Raw genomic sequence first — 25,027 nt, forward strand, 5'->3', positions numbered from 1 at the left:
TGTGATTGTCTCCATGGCATGGATGTTATCTCATTTAAGGTAAGCGATATAATCCACATATTGTACAACAATAACTACATTCTACACAAAGTATTGCAGAAAGGAGGACAGCTGGCGCTCTAATAGATTTGGATTGCCCTCTACAAGCCTTTCTTTTGAACACTGATTGATATCATCCATCTTTTATACGCTTCCTTTGCCACCAGCAAACCAGTAGTCCATGTCTGCCCTTTTCTAACCAGAATGATGGTTGTCATTACACAAAGAAATGTAATGGCCTGTGAGTATATAGGTGTACATGACTTGGAGGGATGCCATATCAGCAAAGATGTATCTTCCTTAGTCATGACCCATAAAGTTGACTGTTCCACTACGCTATAATGTCGTGACTGGGACAACCAAGCAGAACAGGTTGGTTGACACCAAGAAATCTTAGACTGGTCCAAGCTGTAATTGGCCCACATTCTGACATAGTAAAGGACCTCAAAAGTAGGTTCTAAGTAAGGCTAGCATATTGAAGTTACAGGTCCCTACTAGAGATCAGCGAACATACTCGGTTCGGGTGTTTTTGCACTCGAGCACCGCTTTTTCCGAGTAACTGACTACTCGGACGAAAAGATTCGGGGGGCGGCGTGGTGGAGCAGGGGGGAGCTCTCTCTCTTTCTCCCCCCCACCACTCCCCTCTGCAACCACCTGCTCACCCCCGGCGCCCCCCGAATCTTTTCTGCCGAGTAGTCAGTTACACGGAAAAAGCGGTGCTCGAGTGCAAAAACACCAGAAAACAGTACGTTCGCTCATCTCTAGTCCCTACTACTCGTAGCTAAAACAGCACAAACATTTGTGTGCTATGGCTAAAAGGAGTGGTAAAAGAATACAGTGGAATACAAATACAGAATGCAACTGGATGGACGTATGACACAGATTAGCTATTAGGAAAAGCTTTTTGACAGTGAGGGTGATTAATGAGTGGAACAGGTTACCACAGGAGGTGGGGAGTTCTCCTTCAAAAGAAGTCTTCAATCAGGGGCTGGACAGACATCTGTCTGGGATGATTTAGTGATCCTGCACTGAGCAGGGGGTTGGACCCGATGACCCTGGAGGTCCCTTCTAACTCTACCATTCTATGATTCTATGTCTTTTTTCAGCCTTACAAACCATGTTACAGTGGACTCACAATTATTTGAGTTCGGTGAATTCATAAGAGAGCTTCCTCCCCTTTTCCCCACACCTTAGAGCAGTGGTTGGCAGTCTGCTGTGCCTATATACATACATAGTAGCCTCTCAGCACAGACAGTCATCTACATTCTGATACAATATAGCTCTGTGATCTGCCCTCCCTGAAGGCTTGGATGCTCTCATACTCCAATCTGCCAACTCCCAGTGTATTCACATTGCTATTTCTAGCACTGAGAAAAGGAAGGGGAAGAGCAGAGAAAGCTGAAACAGCCAGGAGAAGTGTACTGCTGGACCTTTATCAAAAAAGGCAGGACAACCAGCTATGGAATACGAAGGAGTACACAGACTCTACAGCATCTAAATGGTAGGAATTTTTTTACAAAAAGTATCTAGAAAGTTGATTAAGTTTGCATTTAGGAAACAAATGAACATAGAAAATATTCTAGTGCAATGCTGTCCATAGCCTTAAATTATATTATATTTAATTTCTACTGGTAGATCCAAGCATCGTTAGTTCAACATTGGTTAACATAATGTAGTCTGCGCCTACGGCTGACAGACTTTAAGGGCTAATGCCCACGGACAGATTTATGCCGCGTTCCCCGCAGCTATTAGGCGCAGTCCTCACATGCGGGATTCTGCCGTGGATTTACACTGCAGGGAAAAAAAATCGCAACTTGTTCTATTTTACTGTGTTTTTCCACGGTGGGGAATGTCCATTAATACCTTAGTTCCCTGAAACTAAGACATACCCTGAAAAGAAGCCCTGGCCTAATTTTAAGGGAGACTTGAAATATAAGCCTCACACCAAAAATAATCCCTGGTTAGACTACATTAAAAAAAAAAAGAATACATTACCTAGCAGGCTTGGTCCCTCCTCTCTAGAGGATCGACGCGGTTCCCGCTGTCCTCAGCCGCTCTTACAACATCACGTCCTGGCTACGGGATTCATAAATCCCACCACCAGGAAGCGATGGCTGTGATTGATTTTTCAACTGCTGCTCAGCCAATCAATGCAGCACTGGATAAACCGATCACAGCCATCGCATTGGTTCATCCAGCGCTGCATTGATTGATTTTTAGACCGCTGTTCAGCCAATCACAGCCATTGCTTCCTGGAGGCGGGATTTATGAATCCCGTAACCATGAAGTGATGTTGTATGAGCGGCCGAGGCCTGATAGAAGCGTGTCGGAGCTGTGGAGAGCAGCAGGAGGGGCCTGGACCGACTTGAGGAGCTCAAAAATCCCATCATGAAGCTCAACTTATGCAAGACTTCCATAGGCTGGGAATACAAAGCTGCAGTTTTCGTTTGGTCCTGACCGTTTACTATACAAATACAGAGTATTGAGAGGGTCGAGTCCAGATTCTTTCAATAAATGAATAAATGGCGTTGAACTGCCTTGCAACTCCACAAATCAAGGTCACACGGAGATCCTGATCATTTTCGAGGTGATATCCCTGCTCTGTATGGACATCCAGCCTCACCATAACCCTTGCTGATTTAATGTACTAACGAGGAATTGGATGTAATTGGAGTCGTATCTCTACAATTTATTACAATGTATTGATTTCCTGACACCGAACTACATTACGGTGCAAGAATCTTGGAGAGAAGTAACCACATTATTAACCATTTATTCTAAGAAGGTGCTGCCCTCTGTGATTTACATGGGAATAAATCCTTTCAGCCTAATGAAGACGTAATTCCCAGGTTTCTGTAGAAAAGTATGTACGGTGACAACATTTAAAGACAACTGTGTGACCCCCACCATCGAAAATGTACATATCACTGTATTGTCCTACGGAATTGATCAGCTATGGAAGATGGGGGAGCTTTCAATGAAACTTCAGGTTTGAGAAAGCAATCAGGACTTTAAATGTTGCACCTACTTTGGAAGGAAAGACAGTTACACTGATGTGCCAAAAGTCATGGGATAGCAGTATGTTAATTGATTATGAGGTGCTGTTACCTCAGGTGATGTCTTGGGAATGCCCACACCTGTATACGTTGTAAGGTGTTATCTTGCAAGCGAGTTTGAACACCAGCCAACGTGATGATGGCAGGGCAACATTATCGGAGTTTGAACAAGGAATGATAGTACGTGCCAGTTGGGTGTGAGATTCCATTTCAAAAGCTGCGTGGGCATTTAACGTTCCTCAACCCAAAGTGTTATGTGTGTACCGGGTCATAGAAGGCATTACCATCCATTGGGGACAGTGCAGTGACCGCCCCCAGGTGCCTATTGATCACAACCACTGGCGTCTGGTTAGAATTGTTTGTATGAACAGACGAATGACACTGGCAGAAATCACATCCATATTCAATGAAGAAGGCCAAAATACATATCCTGTAGATTAGTACAGTGTTCTTTAACTTTCATGGGATATGGGAGCAGAAGACCCACCAGATCCCTTCTGTTAACACAAGACCTGGATTGCTAACTGAACTCTAGAAGAGTAGCAACATGTGACGTGGTCTGATGAGTTATGGTATCAAATACGTTGAGGGTTCATGTGGGGTGCAGACATCATGAAGCTATAGACTCTAGTTGTAGACAAGGCCCTGTGCAGACTGTTGGTGGTTCCATACTGGTGTGGGCTGCTTTTATGGAATGGCTTGGGCCCACTGGTCCGCCTAAACATGTCATTGACTGGTATTGGCTACGTTTCAATGCTTGGTGGCCATTTGTAGCCCTTCATGGACTTCATGTACCATTAAAATGATGGGATATTCCAGCAGGATAATGCACCATTCTATCAGGTCCAAGTTATCTAGAATTGGTTCAAGAAGCATTCTGGAGAGTTCCTACAAATGCTGCGGCCTGCACGATCACCCGATATGAGCCTAATCGAGCTTTTAATGTATGTGGTGGAAAGGTTCATTCACACATGAGATCCTGCACCTACAAATGCCATGTAGCTGTGGATGACTGACCAGACAGTATAGCTCAAAATCCCTCCAGACGTCTTCCATTCACATGTGGAATCAATGCCAGGTCCTAAACAACATTAGTTCCTGTCCCATGACTTTTCGCATGTCAGTGTATTACATCTTATTCTTTGCATGCACTCTGTACTGTTCCATTAGGAATCTCAGATTATGTAATATCCAAGTGTGCCATGTAGGGGGCTGCCAAATATTTCAAGAATTGTAATGCCTCCTGAGATGTGATATCTTCTCTCATGGAGTGCCTGTCTTCTGTCTTCATAAATTATATATGAAATTACAGAAAGCTCTGATGACATCAGAATGTCACTCATGAGATTAATAATTCATCTGAACATTATATCAAGACATCACTATTAATCAAGGGGCAACAAGGGCAAGTTAAGGATTAGTTTGGGATTTCTTGAAGTTCTCTACCCCTAAGACCCCCATACACATAAAGGTTTGCTAGGGCTTTCCGACTAATTTATGTGTATGTGGGCTTCCCAACTCTCCTGCGATACATGATGTTGGGAAAAGGAAGAATTGGGCATTGGCCGAGCCCATGTGCATGGAAGAATTGCAAAGAATAGTTTACGACTTGAACCAAAGATTAAAGGTGTATGGTCACCTTAACATAAGTCTCCAAGGTGACACACAACCATGGAAAATTAGCAATCTGACATGGTCTCAAGGTCACTTGTAACTTTTTCCCCTAAACTGCAGAACAATATGGTGAGATTTAACATGATTTATTGACGATACAGTGTCATCACTGGGTCATGAGGGCAATGCTATACAGCAAAATCTGTTTATACACAAGTCCCACTAAAATAGAGCAGTTACTGTGACCCATCGTATTTTGTGACCGTTATACATTTCTCATAGAATGGTAGAGTTGGAAGGGACCTCCAGGGTCATCAGGTCCAACCGCATGCTCAGTGCAGGAACACTAAATCCCCCTAGACAGATATATAGACTCATAGACTGGTAGAGTTGGAAGGGACCTCCAGGGTCATCGGGATATGGACCCCCAGGGTCATCGGGATATGGACCTCCAAGGTCATCGGGATATGGACCTCCAAGGTCATCGGGAAATGGACCTCCAGGGTCATTCTGACCAGGTCAAATTTTTTTGTCGATTTCCTATAACCTTGTTTTCCATAAATGTACAGGTAGTCCCCGACTTGCGAACACGTTCCATTCCAGGAGCCTGTTCGCAAGTCCATTTTGTTCGCAAGTCCATTTTGTTCGCAAGTCCGAACAAATGGTTGTATGGAGCAAGATCGCGGGTGGATCCCGCTCCATACAACGTCGGGTGCAGGCTGTTTCTTACAGCTGGCACCCGGCGGCAGCAGTTCCGACAAGCCGCGCCGCTTGTCAGTACTGTTAACACTTTAAATACCGCTCTGACAGCGGTATTTAGTGTGTTAACAGTTCTGACGAGCGGCGCGGCTCGTTGGAACTGCTGCCGCCGGGTGCCAGCTGTAAGAAACAGCCTGCACCCGACGTTCAGGGGGCCCGTACAGCGTCCCACGAAGAGATCGCAGGACGCTGTGCGGCTGCTAGGCAGCCGGGGACCTCCTGCATAGACAGCCCTAGGGCCTTTCAGGAGGACCCCGGCTGCCTAGCAACCGCACAGCGTCCCGCGATCTGACCGGACAGGCTTCTATCAGGCTTGAGAAGCCTGTCCGGTGCCTGCATAGCATGATGTAATGCCATAGCATTACATCATACTGTGCCATAGCATGACATCATACTGTGCGGGACAGATTGTTCGTATCTAGCGAAATTCGTAAGTCGAATGTTCACAAGTCGGGGACTATCTGTATTGCCTAAATATCACTGTGTATTCCCAGCCTTATGAATACAATATGTTTTATAACTGTTCAAAAATCCTGAATATTTAAAGGGGTTGTCCCGAGGCAGCAAGTGGGTCTATACACTTCTGTATGGCCATAATAATGCACTTTGTAATATACATTGTGCATTAATTATGAGCCATACAGAAGTTATAAAAAGTTTTTTACTTACCTGCTCCGTTGTTAGCGTCCTCGTCTCCATGGAGCCGACTAATTTTTGGCCTCCGATGGCCAAATTAGCCGCGCTTGCGCAGTCCGGGTCTTCTGTGTTCTTCTATGGAGCCGCTCGTGACAGAGAGCGGCTCCGTGTAGCTCCGCCCCGTCACGTGCCGATTCCAGCCAATCAGGAGGCTGGAATCGGCAGTGGACCGCACAGAAGAGCTGCGGTCCACGAAGCAAGAGGTTCCCGGCGGCCATCTTCACAGGTAAGTATAGAAGTCACCGGAGCGCGGGGATCAAGGTAAGCGCTCCGGTAAGCTGTCTGTACGTCCCTGCATCGGGGTTGTCTCGCGCCGAACGGGGGGGGGGTTGAAAAAAAAAAAAACCCGTTTCGGCGCGGGACAACCCCTTTAAGAATCTGGCACCTATCAAATTACATAATGCAGTGGCCAATATTGGCAAATGGCTGGCACTTCCGCATGGCACAACAACTGAACTCCATAGAAGCCAATGGAAACATAATATTTCTACCAACTGTAAAGGGGCTGCTCAAAACAAATAGCATTTATGTCACACATGTAAATCACTGAATGGACGTGAGCCTAGCAAAACTTAACTTGAGGCTAAGGTTTTAGTCAGACGGGCGTTTTTTCACGCGATTTGCGGATCGCATGACGGATGCGCATCCGCAAATCGCGTGACCGGTGCCTGAAAATCGCCCGAAAATCTGCTCCTAGCCGCGTTTCATTAGAAACGGGCTGGAGCTGTCCAGCGCATTGCATTCAATGGAGCCGGCAATACAGTCGACTCCATTGAAAGCAATGCGCTGCGGGCGAGTGTGGGATGAATTGTCGGGAAGGGCTTAAATATATAAGCCCTTCCCTGCAATTCATCCAGAAAAGTGTTAAAATAAAAGATATATACATACTCACCTGCTCCCGGCAGCCTGAGTTCCGCGCAGCTGGCCTGCAGTGGGTGTGAAGGGGGTGTGAGTCAGACCTGCCCCCTGATTGGCTCAGCGCTTTCAATGGAGGCGGCTGTATTGCTGGCTCCATTGAATTCAATGGGCAAACATCGTTCTTCTCTGCCACAGCTGTTACAGCTGTGGCAGAGAAGAATGATTTGTCTTCTATATGTTCTCAATGGGGTCGGCGCTGCTGCCGCCGACCCATTGAGCGCATATAGAGAAGAGAACAGGAATCGCAGATCGCACATAGGTGCGATCTGCGATTTCTGTTCTATAATTTATCGGACGAGCGCATAAAAAGCGCTCATGTGTCCGATACCATTGCAAAGCAATGGTTTTAAAAAAATCGCCGGACGCATGCGCATGCGCAAATCGTGGCTAAAAACGCCTGTCTAAGGCCTCAATGTGTTAAGAACGCATTCACATGGCCGTATAGCATATTTTGGTCCATGAATACGCAGCGTATTACCCGACCCAAATACACCGATTCCCTGCGTTTCTACCGACTGCCAATTTTTGATACGTGTAAATATGCACCATATTTACACGCATAAAAAAAACGCACAAAATCTCATTCATTTCATGCGTAAATACGCAACGAATATGCTGAGTGCCTGCATATTTCCTGCATCCTCCCTAAGGAGAAAAGATAGTCAAGCCAGAAACCTACTGCACACATGTTGAGGGGCAAACCCCCCCGAAACAGCTGTCTGTGTACGGAGTCTGGCTTTGCTTTCAATTCTCAGTCATTGTTACAAGGCTTGTATAAAGGAGTCTGACATTGACTTGCCGGAATGCTGCCTTCCAATAGGTGGCGCTGCAGCGTTATTGTTCCATCTACCTTATTTGCATATTTCCCAGAGGAGCATGAATGGTCTTATAAGTCTCCTCACTCACTCACCTTCAAGGTGCTCTCCTTAAGGAGAAAAGATAGCGCTCCTGACCTGCACATTTACACACACCCATTGATTTCAATGGCAAGTTCGATGCATAATATGCACCAAGACAGGACAAGCTGTGTCTTTTTTCAGGTGACCAAAAGTGCGAATAAGCCCAAAGAAACAGTTCTGTGCCACGGTTTATTTGCCTTTTCAATAGATTTTTAAGGTTTTTGCTGTGTAGAGATAAGCAATTAATTGCTTTTCAATGGCTTAAAGGGGTTGTCTCGCAAAATCAAGTGGGGTTATACACTTCTGTATGGCCGTATTAATGCACTTTGTAATGTGCATCGTGCATTAAATATGAGCCATACAGAAGTTATTCACTTACCTGCTCCGTTGCTAGCGTCCTCGTCTCCATGGTTCCGTCTAAATTCGCTGGCAGCTTGCTTTTTTAGACGCGCTTGCGCAGTCCGGTCTTCTGCTCTGAGCACGAGCCGCTTCAGCCTGCTAGCCGCTACAGCTCTTCTGCGCATGCACAGAAGAGCTGTCACTTCTCGGGAGCGCGCTGGAGCGGCCATTCTGTACCATCCTCTCTTAGAGAGGGGTGCAGTAACTTGAGCCGCCCAGCTGTCCCGAGAAGCTGCCGAGCCGCCCAGCTGTCCCGAGAAGCCGCCCAGCTGTCCCGAGAAGCCGCCCAGCTGTCCCGAGAAGCCGCCCAGCTGTCCAGCTGTCCCGAGAAGCCGCCCAGCCGTCCAGCTGTCCCGAGAAGCCACCCTGCCGCCCTGGTAAGTGATGGGTCGGGGGTGATGTGTCACTAACAGGCGTGGGCCCCTCCAGGGCCTAGCGCTGGGCTCCGGGACCTTCACCTGTCTTGAGGGGACTGCCGCTGGGCCGAGGGGACTGCCGCTGGGCCGAGGGGACTGCCGCTGGGCCGAGGGGACTGCCGCTGGGCCGAGGGAACTGCCGCTGGGCCGAGGGAACTGCCGCTGGGCCGAGGGGCCTTCATCTGTTGTCAGGGTCTAGGGCGGGGGGGCCGGGGTCTAGCGCGGGGGGGGCCGGGGTCTAGCGCGGGGGGGGCCGGGGTCTAGCGGGGGGAGCCGGGGTCTAGCGCCGGTTACCTGCTGCCTGGCGGTGGGTGACTGTGTGCCGTGGTCGGCCGCGTTCAATCCCAGGGTCCGGTCGGCGGCTGCGGGGCGTCTGGTTGTCAGGGAGACACAGCTGGTAGCGTCTCGGGAGCGCGCACGTCAGGCTACAGCAAGCGACGGGAAAAGAGCCGGTGGCCATCTTGGGAAAATTTTTATAAGTTGCTGAAACGCTGGAACTGTAAGTACAAACCAGCTAGAAAAGTCATTTACAGGGGGGGCTTAGTAATGTATGCTTAATTAGGGGGACTGGGCAAAAAAAAAAAATTCACTGCTTCCTCGAGACAACCCCTTTAAGATAAGATAACTAGTTACAGAAAGTTATCACTCTTAAAGTTAAACTTTGCTGCATTCGTATAATAGAGGTACATTTATGATGTATAGCAGAGCAGGGTTTTCTTCACCCAGGGCAAAGATTATGTTTGCCGTCCTACCTTTGTATCTAAATGCCCTTGCCCAGGCAAAGTGTCTCAGTGCCCCCACCTGGCACCCAGCAGCCGGGGCACACACCTTGCCAACCTCCTTGCTTTGCTTTGCCTACAAAAAACCTCAAAAAATTGTACAATGTGAGACGGAGGAGCAGCACTAAGCTGAAGTATTGATTGTGCAGGAATTATTCACTCACCAGAGGCAGATGGTAATGACTGCGAGCAGCCATTATCGGTGACTCACGGAGCTTCCTACATGCTGTATAATGTTAGATTAGTGCTGTATTCCACAGTGTGTCAGCTACAGAGTACAGGACAGAAGCTGTGTTACTTGTCCTTCATCTAGGACCCAATTGTAAAACACCTGTCCTGTGCTTACAGCAATTACTGCACAGGTGATGTAGGGACAGGTCACAGTACTGTGCAGCACGGCATTGGTAAGAGGGCAATGCAGGGGTTAACGGGATAATGGTATAGTCATACCAGTCAGTTCATTCACTGTTCTAATGGATCACATGGAGAAATACCTTTAATCTGATATTAATGGGATCTGCAGGTGCAAGACTATTAGGATATGTTCAAACAGGGCAGATTTGCTGTGGAGTGTCCGCAGCAAACATTCTGCAGCTGAAAATCTGAATCTAAACTTGCACCATTTGACGCAGTTTTTAACCTGGATTTTACAATTCTACACCTCTTTGCTAATAGGGCAAAAAGGCCCTCGCTATCTCGCTACCCAGTGTAGAAGTGCAGTACACAAGATGGCCTTTAGAGGGCTTCACTGTGTGCTGATCAGCAGTGTCGGTATGTCTGGAGGAGCTAAAATCTCTGGATACATTGAGTTTTCTTGCTGAAAGCCGGGGCAGAGCTAGGAAAGTCTCAGCAAAAGTGCTCAGAGGAGGCTGAAAGCCTAAGGTCTAGAGGGGACCAGGCTGTGGAACGGCCACGAGCCTGACAGGGAAGGACACCGCAGGACTGACACCCAGTTTGGTACGTGTACGGACATTATGGTGACGCATAGTTACACTTGGCTGCCGCATTAATAGTGAGTGAGGAAACGACTGTTGAGTTACTGCCTTTTTGGCCAAGCTTTTGTTAATTTGATAGCACAAAGTGAATATGTTGAGCACTATGTGCACTCAGCATATTGACCAGTGGCTGCTGTGTTTCTACTGGGTGTCCTTGTTATTGCTGAAAATTCAAGAAAAGTTAAGTTATTCATGTTTTTATATGGACTGAGTGGGCCAACCCCACAACCACACAGACATTACCACATCAGTAACAAAAAATGGTATAGTCAGATATAGGGCCCCATCCCTCCAAGGGCCTTAAAATAAAGTTAATAGTTGCTTTGTCTGCCTCTATGGTATGTATACCCCTGGCTGTCTAATACGGACTAATAAGTTGATTTATTCTAGATAGATAGGAGATATGAGAGATAGATATGAGATAGAAATGAGATAGATAGATAGATAGATAGATAGATAGATATGAGATAGATAGGAGATAGATAGGAGATAGATAGGAGATAGATAGGAGATAGATAGGAGATAGATAGGAGATAGATAGGAGATAGATAGGAGATAGATAGATAGATAGATAGATAGATAGATAGATAGATAGATAGATATGGGAAAGATAGATAGATAGATATGGGAAAGATAGATAGATAGGAGATAGATAGATAAATAGATAGATAAATAGGAGATAGATAGATATAAGATAGATCGATAGATAAATATGAGATAGATCGATAGATAGATATGAGATAGATAGATAGATAGATAGATAGATAGATAGATAGATAGATATGAGATAGATCAATAGATGAGATAGATATGAGAGATAGATATGAGATAGATAGATATGAGATAGATATGAGATAGATATGAGATAGATATGAGAGATAGATATGAGATAGATAGATATGAGATAGATATGAGAGATAGATAGATAGATAGATATGAGATAGATCGATAGATAAATATGAGATGGATAGATAGATATGAGATAGATCAATAGATATGAGATAGATAGATGGATATAGATAGATAGGAGATAAGATAGATAGCTGATAGATAGGGGATAGATAGATAGACATGAGAGACATAGATAGATAGATAGATAGATAGATAGATAGATAGATAGATAGATATGAGATAGATGGATATATAGATAGATATGAGATAGATAGACAGATAGATAGATAGATAGATAGATAGATAGATAGATAGATAGAGATCAGATTTAACGTAAGTGATTTAGGTGAAGCTAACTTCAGCTCTGCCCCGTCAGTATAGATGGATAGACTGATAAAATCGACAGTATTAATAGTTAGAGCCACAAATCCTCTGCAACCATTAAAGCAGGGACCACTCTCCCTCTCAGAAGTAAGCTCCGGGGCAGTACGGTAAATACTTGTCTATTATACGTGGCACGTTTAGGACTTTGCTGGAAAAAAAAAAGAGATGAAGGATTGAAGCCCTCCGAAAATATCAACTTGAGCTGCTGAAGCATCCCCGCCTGCACAGATAGAATAATCTGTGTGGGGAAGTGCGGCTCCCTGCTGTGAAGCCTTTCAGAGAGGAGGCAGCGCCGGGAGAAACCGTACTTTTCATTTCCCACAGAAGCGACAGAACCTGATGAAAGGGGAAATAGCTGTAAAATAACAAGAACATGTCTGTTAGCCGGAACCTCTGACCTGGAAGACCTGGAATGCAAACCGCCCTGATGGACAGCTCCATTTAGTTTTGGAAGATTTTTGCAATTAAATGAGTTATCCAAAATACCAAAAATAGGTCTTTTTTGGCTCAACTAATCCGGTCATTTTTTTCCAGAAGTAGCGGCACTTGAGTCATCAGGCTCTGACTGGTATTACAGCCCATCCACATTGAAGTGATTGAGGCTAAGCTGCAATACCAGGCGCATTCCATTAATTAGAGTGGCGCTATTTATGAACAAGAGAAGAAGACCTTTTTTGCCATTCTGGAGAGCCAGCAAAAATTTAGGCCAGTTTCACACAAGCCCGTAACACAGATGAACGTCCCATCCAACCGCGGGTCTACTGACCCTAACTCACTTTATAATAGATTCTCATGATGCTGTGAGTTCGGATCAGTAGACCTGCGGTTGGGCCAGGACCCTTGTTGGTATTACAAACACATGAATGTGCCCTTAATATGCTTGTGTGATACTGGCCATGTATATGCCGCAGCCCGGAATACCGTCGGGTGGGGGGAGAGAATTTAGCTCTGCTAAACTCTCTCCCCCTCTCCGCCCCTTGCTGGCTGAAGGCAAAGAGAAGGGGGCTGGTTGAGGTAGGAGCTAGTGTGTTAAACTCCCACTCCCTCTCTGGCCCTTGCTGACTGCCGGCAAGGGGAGAGGGCGGGACCTTAGCAGAGCTAGTGTGCTAATCTCCCTCCCCGTCACGCCCCCTCCCTTTGCCGGCAGCTGGTAAGGGGTGGAGAAGGGTAAAGAGTTTAGTAGAGCTGCTGCTGAACTCTCTCCCACCTCCCTTTTCTGGCAGCTCTCATAGGAGTCTATGGGACAAGTCGGCGTATTCCAACAAAAGTTAGGTCCAGACTAGAGATGAGCGAACGTACTCGGATAGGCACTACTCGTCCGAGTAATGTGCCTTATCTGAGTACCGCTGTACTCGTGCTCAAAGATTCGGGGCGCTCCGCTGCTGACAGGTGAGTCGGAGCGGGGAGCGGGGCAGAGCGGCCAGGAGAGAAGGAGAGAAAGATCTCCCCTCCGTTCCTCCCCGCTCTCCCCTGCAGCTCCCCGCTCCGCAGCGCGTCCCGAATCTTTCAGCACGAGCACAGCGATACTCGGATAAGGCACATTACTCGGACGAGTAGTGCCTATCCGAGTACGTTCGCTCATCTCTAGTCCAGACCTGTCTTTTCCATGTGCTGCGGCCCACAAAAAAAAAAAAAATCGCCCATCTGAAGAAGTGCATTGGAATCCAATGCTTCAGATAGTCACGATTTTCGGATGGCGTTGCTGAATGTATGTTGAGGAAATGCTAAATACCCTATTTCCCTAAAAATAAGACATACCCTGAAAATAAGACATAGCATGATTTTCCTGAATTTTTGAGGATGCAAAATGATTTTTCAGGCTTTTTGAGGATGCTTGAAATATAAGCCCTACTCCAAAATTAAGCCCTGCTAACAATTAATTTAAAAAGTCAATTTAAATCGCGTCCAGGCAGCTATACATGTAAAAAAGTTAAACCTTTTTGAACAAAAATTAATATAAGACACTGTCTTATTTTTGGGGAACCACGGTATACATAAATGACTATGTTGTAAATTATGACTCCTCCTGTTTGACCCCTAAAATGCCTCATCAGTCAATTGCCATATTTACACCAGGATGCCACAATGATCCAATAATCTGGGCTCATCTATAACCGGCCTGTTGATATCAGAGATATACACCGTATTTCGTAAAATGGGATATGACATTTTAAAACAGGACCAAATCTCCAACAATATTATCGCAACACATTCAGGGATCTTCCCGCCATAAATCTCTACAGAGCAATTAGTTCCGTTTTAGGCTGAGGATATTTGATGCATATGCCTATAAACGACAATGTAATCATATTCCTTCATATCTCAGTTGTGAAGCGTCTCTCATTTACTGCGCATAAAAATTCACAATAGCGATTTTTAACAGCTCAGCATTTAAAGTCGTTTGCAGATTTAGCTAGTGGCAAGATTATACAGGAAGCAGCCCCTCCCGATCCTCCGGTTCTTCACGTAATTGTTTGGTATATACTTCATTTTAATCTAGGAGTGAGATGGAAAGTAAAGTGCTATGGGCATGTTAGAGAGATTTACAGTTAAACTTCAGAAGCGGTGTTTTTGAAGAAAAACAAAAATGTTGTGAAAGTGAAAAATATTAAAAATTAAAAATGTAAATATGAAATAAAATATCCAAAGATATAAAATGGTGTAAAAAAAACAAAAAAAACCCACAGTATTTACTTTGTCTAGCTCACCATATTATTATCCCTTGTAGGAAAGAATGGCAGCACGGGTTCACACAGGACGTGTTCACTTAGGAGCCCCCTGGTAAAGTCCAACTGGTTCAAGGACGGGGCGCCCTCCTTTTTTTTCCGGCTTGCCTAGATCCACATCTTGGAGAAAACTCCATGGAAATAAGCCTAATTGCTACTTATGACAGCATCAAGGGCTGCAAATTTTTAAAAAGGGGCTTCAAAACGTTAAAAAGGGGCTTAAAAAAGTTTAAAAAAGGGCTCCAAAAAGTAAAAAAAAAACAAAAACGACCTAGTGCATTCCACCATGGTTATTTTTGATGAAGGGCAGCACTAATTCAGAACCATCAATAGAAATGAGCAAAACATTATTCGGCACACCATCAATGTAGCATAGGGGGGGCTCCACTGTAAAAGCCAAAACATAAAATAAATAAGTCCTCTCTACTAGTGATGGTTGACAAGGATAGGAGGGCAATGTTTTTGCTCAGCTTACTTAGATCCCCATCTTGTCATCCATCGTAGGAAATAAAGAAGGGCAACATAAATTTATAGAACCAATGGGAATAGGCCTCATCGTTACTTATGATACCCTCAGTATTGTATAAAAGACTTCAATAGGGTAAAAAAAAAGTTCTGGTATATATTAACTCTGTCTAGATCTGAGAAAAGGGGTAGCACCTGGTTCATAGGTCCCACTCGAATGAACTTGGCTTACCCAGATCACCATCTTGTCACCCATTGTAGGAAACAAGGGCAGCAAAAATGTATAGACTTAACCCCTTGAGTGGCGGGTTTCCTACCACCCTGTCGTGCCCACCAGGGCAGGTTTTTTAAAATGGTCTAATCATTGAATTTCAACTAATTTTGCAGTTGTGTCTCAAGAGCCATAACTTTTTCATTTTTCCATTGACATGGCCATGTGAGGGCTTGTTTTTTGCGGGACAAGTTGTGATTTTTTAAACAGGGGGGAGGAAAAACAGAAATGGGGAAAAAAGAAAAAAAGGGGCCATGTCATTAAGGGGTTAAATAATGCATTAACTTCCTTCTCTGGGTAATTACGACGCATGGATACCACATGTGTGATTGTATTTTTGATTTTTTTTTACAAAGTAAAGGGAGACAAGTGTTTTTATAATTTTTTTTAGAATTTTTTAAACTTTTTTTTTTTTATTTATTTTTTTTGTCCCTTTAGGGGACTTCCACAGGGACCCATCAGGACCCCTGATCACATTCCGGGGGTCCGATGGTGACAGCCCTTTACATGCTGCAGTGACAGCCCTTTACATGCTGCAGTCACATAGACTGCAGCATGTAAAGGGTTAACACAGCAGAGATCAGAGGTTTTCTCTGATCTCTGCTGTAAGAGCTAGTACCTAGCTGTCCTCTGACAGCTAACAACCAGCGCTCCCTGCCACAGAGACCATCGGCTTGCTTCTGACAAGCCGATGGTCTCTATGGCAACCTGTAAACAAACCAGTGCAGGAGACTTAGAAGCAGGAGATTGCCGGCACATCGGCAATATCTTCTGCTGGTTTTTCAAAGTCCTGCACTGCTCTATGTGGGTCTGTGCAGGCAGAGCACACTGTCACAGCTTGTGGCATTGTGCTCTGCAGCTCCCATAGTGATACATAGCCCGGAAATCTTCCGGGCTATGTTGCTATGAGCAGTGGAGCTCGTCCCGGAAAATTTCCGGGCATGCCACTCAAGGGGTTAAAGGGAATAGGTCCAATCAGTACTTGATAGACCCTTGTTACAGTATAAAGGGCTCCAAACAAGTTCTGGTGTTTGTTCACCGTGCCGAAATCTGAGAAAAGGGCAGCATTGGGTACCAGTTCCCATGGGAATCAGACTAAACATAACTTCAGACATGCTCAATATAAGATAGAATGAAGAAAAAAGAAAACAAAAAATTGCCTGTTTGTTGGCCATGCCCAGGTCTGACAGAAGGCAACACGGGTTCACAGCCCTCATGGGCATGGACCGACTTATGCCGGACGCTACAATTGCATGGGTTTCTAGACATTCCCCTTATTTACCTAATCAACTTAATTTAATTGTATTTTGCCAAGTGGCTGGCTAGAATTTTGTAGAATCAAGTTAAAAAAATAGAAAAATGATTTATTTTACAATTTTTTTATATTCAGGACCAACAAGAAATGCGCAGCTAATGGCATAAAGTATTTCTATGAGCTCTTCTGAGAAATGAGACGCATGTAATGAAGTCCTTATTACATTACTGCGAAGAACATAAAAGTTTTCTACATTTCAGACCAGGTACAATGTGATTTGTGAGTTACTGATATAATCTGCAAATCAAAGATTGAGCAAGTGAACCGGTAAAATGTTGTTAGGTGCCCGTACATTCCTGCAGTTCATGTTTTTCATTCTTCAAAAGGCAATTTAAAGAAATCTTTGAAAAGCAAATAATGAAATGACATATTTACCGAAATAATAAAAAAATGAAAGAAATAAGACAAACTTGATTGGTAGAAAATACAAAATCAGTTGAAGAAAAAAATGACTCCTCCTCCCCCCCCCCCCCATCTCCTTTTCTGCTCAGATTTACTGAATCCAACCTAAATAGGGTCTTTGGTCAGATGAGTTTAGCTCAACTGTAATGTAGAGGCCTTTAAAGAAAACCTGTCAGCAGATAAGCACCATAAACTAAGATATGCTGCTCATATGGCGGGTTCGCTGAAGTTCATGTAGGCAGGGGTGTAACTAAAGGCTCAGGGGCCCTGATGCAAAACGTGAGCTGCCCCCCCCCCATCTGTATCTGTACCCGTACCCATACCTAAACCATGCTGCACAGAGACATAACTTGAAGCTTCTGGGCCCCAATGCAAAACCTGTAACAGGGCCCCCAACTATAATGCTTTATTCATAGTACTGGGCTGCCTATATGGAAAAGAGAGGCCTTATGGGCCCCCTAAGGCTCCTGGGCCTGGGTGCAACTGCATCCCCTGCATCCTCTATAGTTACGCCCCTGCATGGAGGTATTTATTATACTTATTCGGCTCCCCGATCCAGCACTGTCACCCCGAAAGTAAGCACAGACTGTGCAGCTGGACCACTACCTGCACACTGTGTGCGCACACTACCGTAGCAATCAATGAGAGCGAGATGACTGTGCAGCCATTCCATGCTGACTTTTAGAGATGACAGTGCTGGATCGGGGAGCCTAGTAAATATAAGAAATGCCTTCCGGACTCGAGGGAGCTCGAGTTACGAGCACCATAACATAGTTTACAGTGCTCATACTTGGTGACAGATTCCTTTTTAAAGGTTAAAAAACATTGCTGCTTTCTTTCAAAAATAGTGCCGTCCATGTCTATTGTCTGCAAATCAGCTCCACTGAAGTCAATAGAGCTGAGATGTAACCGCATGCACAGCCCTCAATCGGATACTGTTTTTGAAAACAGGCAGCCATGGTTTTTCTAATACTTGATGTTAGGCCGGCTAACTGTGTCTGACGCTCTCTTGCTTTTCCGGGGAGATGCGGGTGTCGCTCTGCTCCTCCTATATGAATAGGTTCATAGCTGTATACTTTCCATCAGTACTGTAGGAGTTAATCCTTCCCAGTGCTCTCACACCAGCTGCAGGGTAATAGGCTATTGCCCTCCTATTTAACTGAGCTGGGGATCCTCTTCCTTGCCTAAGTATTGGTGTTAGTTTGTCACTGTCACCTAACAAAAGTCTTTTGCTTCTGAATCCTGTGTCTCCTCTGATTCTGGGACTTACTATCTGGATTTCGATTGTACTCTGCTTGCCCCGACATTGCCCCGGATCTGATTACAGTTCAGCCTGCTTCACGGTGCCTTGCACTGGTGTCTCTGAATCCCATGGGTCAGCTGGCAACTACACTGAGACTATTCCAGAAAGTAGTGACCTGCCCAGTTTCATGCAGCGAAGGGCAGATCCCTGTACAGGGGTTAGAGGGTGAATACCGGGGAACAGTTAGGATAACGCCCTTAGTATTAGCCCAAAGCCAAACCAGTTAGTTGGCACAGCCGATCCACACTCGCTGTCCGTAACACTTGACAGCCTCTTTATTACGGACATTAAAATGTATCCAAATTACCCCCTCAGAAACCAGACAGCCTATTGATACGGCAATGGGAAAAATCTTGAGCCAAATACAACCGAACGGTCAATGACTTTCCGCAAAGGCCTTTAAGATCCTGTTGATTTTTCATATGCGGCTTATTTCCTTCCTCTGCTATCCAGAGAAGATGTTTTTAGCTTTTTTTGAATGTAAATGGATGATATTCTCCCTACCCCACCAGCTTGCTCTACATCTGTACGCCATTATTAACATTTTTGAAATGAAAAGTCCGTTTCACTCTTATTAAATTATCTCCCTCGCATGATTCCTTTAAACAAAGCTTTTTCTCTGACACTCTGTTTGCTCTTACTACTCACCTGCTTCTATAATTGGATATCCAGATGTTACAAATTAATCAATCCTTGAGTCTGCTTAGATGTGCGAGCACGCCGAGCCCTGCAATGGGAGATTTAAAAAAACGTGTAAAAAAGAGGTCACAGAACAAAAGCCAAGTATTCTATTATTTAGAGTGAGAGATACAGGAAGAATTGCCTAAGCATTGAAAATGGAAATACACGTACATTCGCTTTTATGAATCTGCTATTTTGCATTTAACCAATAAATAGTAATGCAGGTCCTAAATAATACTATCATAGAAGAAATATAGCGGCTGGCTTCATTGTTAAGGTTTGTGCTAGAAAGTGAAAAAGTCACAAGTTGGAGGATCTGGAATTCTCCTTGGCTGATTTCCAGACTTTTTCACCTTTAGTAAGCCTTCAAATGGTTCAAAGACAAGAAGGTGCCCATAGAGGGTATTTTCTTGTAAGCATGTGCATCTGTGGACTTTCTATAGGTCTACAGTATATAGAGATGCAGGACAAATAAATTCCCCCACTTGGTTTTCATAATCCTACCGCCATATGGTGCACACAAATCACAGTGTGCTGCCACATGGTGGCATAGCAAATGTGCCTAAGTTTTATGTGTATCTCTTGTAAGCACAATCTATAGCACAGTGGTGAAACATACATAACAGAACTCCTGCGCTGAAGTAGGGTTATTCCCATATCGGGAACCCCGTTTTAAAATGCCCCCTTCTCTTATAGTGTTCTTTCAAGTTGTTTACTGCTCATTCAAAGGGGAACTGACCACCTCCTCTATGGAGTAGAGATGGCTTGCACTTGCACACTTCTAACCTTGTATGCAGTGATCTCCTGGATGGTTAGGATCTCTGGAGAGCATGCGCAGTAGCTCCTGCCCGGCCACCAGTTGCCGCTGCTTTCTGTTTTTAGCTTGTATAGAAGGCCTTCTGGGCAGCACAAACAAGTCCCTGTTGCTTCCGCTGTCCAGAAGGCCTTCAAAGAATCATGGAATGGTAAAGTTGGAAGGGACCTCCAGGGTCATCTGGTCCAAACCCCTGCTCAGGATTCACTAAATTATCCCAGACGAATGTCTGTCCAGCCTCTGTCCGAAGACATTGAAGGAGAACTCACCACCTCCCGTGGTAACCTGTTCCACTCATTGATCATCCTCACTGTCAGAAAGTGTTGTCTAATATCTAATTTGTGTCTCCTCCCTTTCAGTTTCATTCTATTTACGGAAGGAAAAAGCAGAGAGCAGCGGCAACTGGTGGTCGGGCCAGGAGCTAGTGCGCATGCTCTCCATAGATCCTGACCACCCAGCAGATTATTGCATACAAAGTTAGAGAGTTAGAGGTGTGCAAGTGCTGGCCATCGCTGCTCCATAGTGAAGGTGGTCGGCTCTCCAAACAACAAGCAGTAGACAACTTGAAAAAACACTACAGCTTTTGAAGAGAAGAGGGTATTTTTGAAACATGCATGTAATGGGCAAGTGCTTTACTTTCATATTTGCAGAATGGGGTTCCTGAGATGGGAATACCCCTTTAAAGGAGATTTCCAGGACTAGAATAAAGGGCCTGCTGGTTTTCCAAAATCAGTGCCTTGTCTGTCCGCGGACTGTGTTTGGTACTGCAGTTCACTTGGATAAGCATATGCTGCAATAGGCATATTGCAGTATATGCCTATCCAATATGTGTGTTGGTCCATGGACTGTCCCTAGACAGAAACAGTGCTGTTTGTCCAGGCACACTCCATGGACAAACACAGCACTATTTCTGGAAAAACAACAGACCCGTTTTTTCTAATCCTTGATGTTCCCTCTAAACCTCATTAAGTACAGATAAAACAGATGTTAACTTGAGATTCAACACAGTATGATAACCAAGATGCACAACCCCTTTGAAAATGTGGGGATCCGCTGGCTGCCCAGGGTCCTGCTCTTGGCACCCTCAACAAATTGCTGATTTCGCTGGGAGAAGCCGTGGCCAGCCTGACATTTTGCAGGGGAAGTATAGTAATACAGAACAGAAATTCACATGAACGACTATCCTCTAAAAACATGATGGCAGAGTAGAGGCGTAACTTGAAGACTCGGGGCCCCAATGCAAAATCTGTAACAGGCCCCCCAACTATAATGCTTTATTCATAGTACTGGGCTCCCTATATGGAGAAGAGAGGCCTTATGGGCCCCTTAAGGCTCCTGGGCCCGGGTGCAACTGCATCCCCTGTATCCCCTATAGTTACGCTACAGTTACGTAGAAGGTCTGCCAGGACAAGAGCTGCTCTAATCGAGTGTCTCTCTGTATTGGGACCCAACTCTATGATGTATAAAGAGCATATGAACAAGGGATGCCATCTTTGCACAACCACTTTAAGCTGTTACCTGACTTTTCTGGTAACTTGTCAGAATAAACAGTTGTGTGTGTACATGAGAAATAACATGATTTTTGGCCATTGTATGATGTGCACCCTGTATTCATCATCATTTTCCCCCTCTGCAGGCTGTACATCTGATTTTCAGTTGACTCTGAGCTGGTGGCTGGAGGCTGCTGCTATGATAACTGTTTATACACCACACATGGAGAAGTCTGCTCCCTCTCTGTAGCTCACAAAGAGAAATAACATCAGCATGTGGAACACTAGGGATGTTGGAGTGTAGATGTGATTTCAGGAGTTGAAACACTTACTATGAGCTGCAGCAGCAGCATGTATGTTAACATTCTTTGTGCCACTGTCTCTCACCTACTACCCTACCTTCTCCATACACTTTTACAGACAGCATGAGTTATCACCCTCATTCACTTCCTGTTATCCATTCTGTTATCCCTGTAACTACAGACTGACTTCACTTGACAACAGGCAGTCTACAGCAAACCCCCCAGTAGTCAGCACTTTAGAGAGAGATTTCAGCACAAAAAATACACTTTAGGTAAATAAAATATTTTGCACTTTTGCTAGTGATCACATTAACTATCACATAATCACAAGTTTGTTAAAGTTAGTGACCATTTAAAGGAGTTGTACAACAATGGACATTTATCACCCATCCACAAGAGAAATAAATGTCTGATTGAGGAGGGCCTCACATCTAGGACCACCTCAATCACTAGAATGGTGGTCTCAAGGCCCCCAAGCCTCTTCACTGCCCAACCACAATGGGCAAACTTAATGAAGCAGTGGTCAAGCATGCACTCAGCTGGTCCATTCAATATATATATATAGGTGTGATAGAAACAACTGAGCAGAACAGTCATTCCCGTCTGCTGCTCCATTCAATCTTCTTAATGCCAGACAGACATTTTTCACCTAACCCATGGAAAGGTAATATATGTTAATATTGGGACAACCCCCTTAAATGCCGAAGCGGCAATTCTAAGGTACATGGGGGTTGCTAGACTGCAGATGGGTCTGCAGTAGAGATGAGCGAGTATACTCTCTAAGGCACATTACTCGAGTGCCTTAGCCGAGTATCTCCCCGCTCGTCTCTAAAGATTCGGGGGCCGGCACCGGTGACAGGTGAGTTGCGGCGGGGAGCAGGGGGGAGAGAAGGAGAGAGAGATCTCCCCTCTGTTCCTCCCCGCTCTTCCCCGCCGGCCCCCGAATCTTTAGAGACGAGCGGGGAGATACTCAGCTAAGGCACTACTCACTCAAGTAATGTGCCTTAGCGAGTATACTCGCTCATCTCTAGTCTGCAGTACCAATCATGCGCCTCTATGTGGTGCATTCCTTCTAGGGGAGAATATTGTTAATAATCTGCAATTCCTTTCTTCTAGCCTTGTAGCCGGTACCAGTTATATCAGTCATCATGGCAAATCATGGCTTTCATTGTGATTATTGCAGGAACCCAGATGCCAGGCTTGACAGTTCATAATCTGATATTGAAATCTGGTAAAATTTGCCCCACTTTTTGGAATGTTTTCAACCTAATAAATAACATAATGTGACTTTATGTTACTGTTTTCGCTGTTTTCCTCACTACAGAACAGTCTGAGGCGTCTCACCCGGCATGAAGACTGCTTTGGTCCACGGCTTCTGACAAGTGATCATCCTTAGATTCTTTATTCATGAATTCATCCATTTATTTACAACTCATTGTCCTTTTCTATAACCTTGGATATGAATATCAACCTTAAATTAAGTAGAAACTGAAGATTTGTACAGCAGGATGCCGACAACATTCAGAAAACACATCTTATGCTAAATAATAAGATTCGGGAAACATTTTCAGCGCCAATAGAAATGGATTTTTTAGCATGGAGGTCATTTCCATAATGCACAATATTGAATGGCCACAAAGAGAACTTCTCAGAGTGCATTTACACGGGCGAGTGCAATATCGGGCCGAGAAACTCCCACCAATATCGCACTTGAAACCAGTGGGTTTTACGCAAGTGCGATGCATTATGCAATAAGATTGTATAGCACACGCATTGCTGCACTTACAATTTGCACTCGCATGAAACTCGCACGTACATGGATGTGCAATGCAATTTTTTTCTCCTGCTACAATAGAGAAGAATGGGCGATTCTTCAACAAAATTGGCCGAAAATAGGACATGCTGCAATTTTTCTCTTGCAACGCTGCAAGAGAAAAATCACACATGTACATGCGCCCATTGAAAATCATGGGTTCTTTTCCCACGCAATTTCTTCCAACACACAGAAATCGTGCGGGAAAATTGCTCATGTAAATACACCATTAACCCTTCCCAATCCACTGTCTGAAGTCTAAAGACATTCTTATTGAAGGCTGTACAGCTCCAATGTCAGAAGACATCCGGCAGGGTATTCTTACTGTATATTACTGGCCGCTCTGTTGTCGGGGGCCTCTCCAGCATGTCCCATACCGCAGTACTGGCTCTAGGCAACAGATGGCACCATTGTATGATGGCAGAAAGAGAAAGCCCCCTAGGAAACACTGAATCCCAAATTGGATTGCAAAGGGTTAAAAGATTTTTTTTTGCCTTGGACAGTCCCTACTTAAAGTGGTTTTGGCATTAAGAAAACACTTTAGCCAATAGTAACTTACGCCCCGCTGCCACCAATTCCTTCATGTATCCATATTTTCTATTTTGCTTCGATTTTTTTATATCAACACTGGTCATGTGACCCACAACCGCACGTTTTAGCCGTTTCCACCAACGTGACATACATTCCTAAGATTATCTGTCTGGCCCGGGCAGTGAGATAGCGCTCACTGTGCGGGTTGGGAATGCAGAGCTTATGGCTGCATCCTATTGCATGCGTGTTACCGATCAGAGACGACCTTACTAGCCAGATACGGAAGTCCATTATTACAGATGTTGCCGCTAAGCAGTAAGCACCACAGAGCTGAAATATTTGTAATAGGTACTAATGAACATTCCTAACATTTTGCTGAGTGCAAATGTAGCCATGATAAACTTTACCTTGTGGTGACACAACTCCTTACATGTTAGCTTTACATGGGCTGACAGTCATTGGAATAATTAATGAAATGAGTGATTATGGGCAGTTGTTGGCCCGTGTACACACGGCCCCAGTAAAGGCACTGAGCGAGACGGGGCTCAGTTGGCGCTAGTCGTCCTGTTGCAGCTCACTGAGCTTCTCGCTCATTGTAAACAGGAGTCGTTCAATCTACTTCCATAATCTGACAGACTATCTCTCCTATATAGGGAGAGACAGTCGCTGGCATGGCTGTTGGGTGCTTATGCCCCCGACAGTCATCCTGTGTAAGGGTACTTTTTCAAAGGTCCCTTGACCATAATCTGATGACAAAGTGCCTTTACTGGGGACTGATAATCTGCATGAAAACCTGGCAGTAAGTGTTCAGTTTCCCTGCAGCACCCCCACAGGGCAAATGAAGTATTACACTGTGTTCATTCAAATCAATAGGCTGTCTGTGTAAGGCAGGGCAAGACGGATCCTCCAGATAAAGAAGAGTTGGGGGTCCTGAACAAGGAACCCCCACTATTTACTCAGAATTCCTTAAGGAGTTGTATGATATGAAAACATGTTTTCTATACAGCACAGCCTCATTAAAAAAATATCTCTACTGATCCGATTAATAATGCAGGTTGAACCTGTTGAC

The 25,027-nt window shown here is 44.8% G+C and overlaps 1 protein-coding gene across 1 annotated transcript in view; it reads right to left on the minus strand.

Annotated features, from left to right (window-relative positions):
- Window positions 1-25,027, minus strand: part of TSPAN9 (tetraspanin 9) — a 413,384-nt gene that overhangs the window by 225,760 nt on the left and 162,597 nt on the right. Inside the window, exon 4 of the mRNA XM_066589569.1 lies at window positions 18,976-19,054. The gene's annotated coding sequence lies outside the window, so the exon portion shown is untranslated. The remainder of the gene's footprint in view (window positions 1-18,975; window positions 19,055-25,027) is intronic.

The sequence above is a fragment of the Eleutherodactylus coqui genome, chromosome 2 (assembly GCF_035609145.1).
Source record: "Eleutherodactylus coqui strain aEleCoq1 chromosome 2, aEleCoq1.hap1, whole genome shotgun sequence".
Lineage (NCBI taxonomy): Eukaryota > Metazoa > Chordata > Amphibia > Anura > Eleutherodactylidae > Eleutherodactylus > Eleutherodactylus coqui.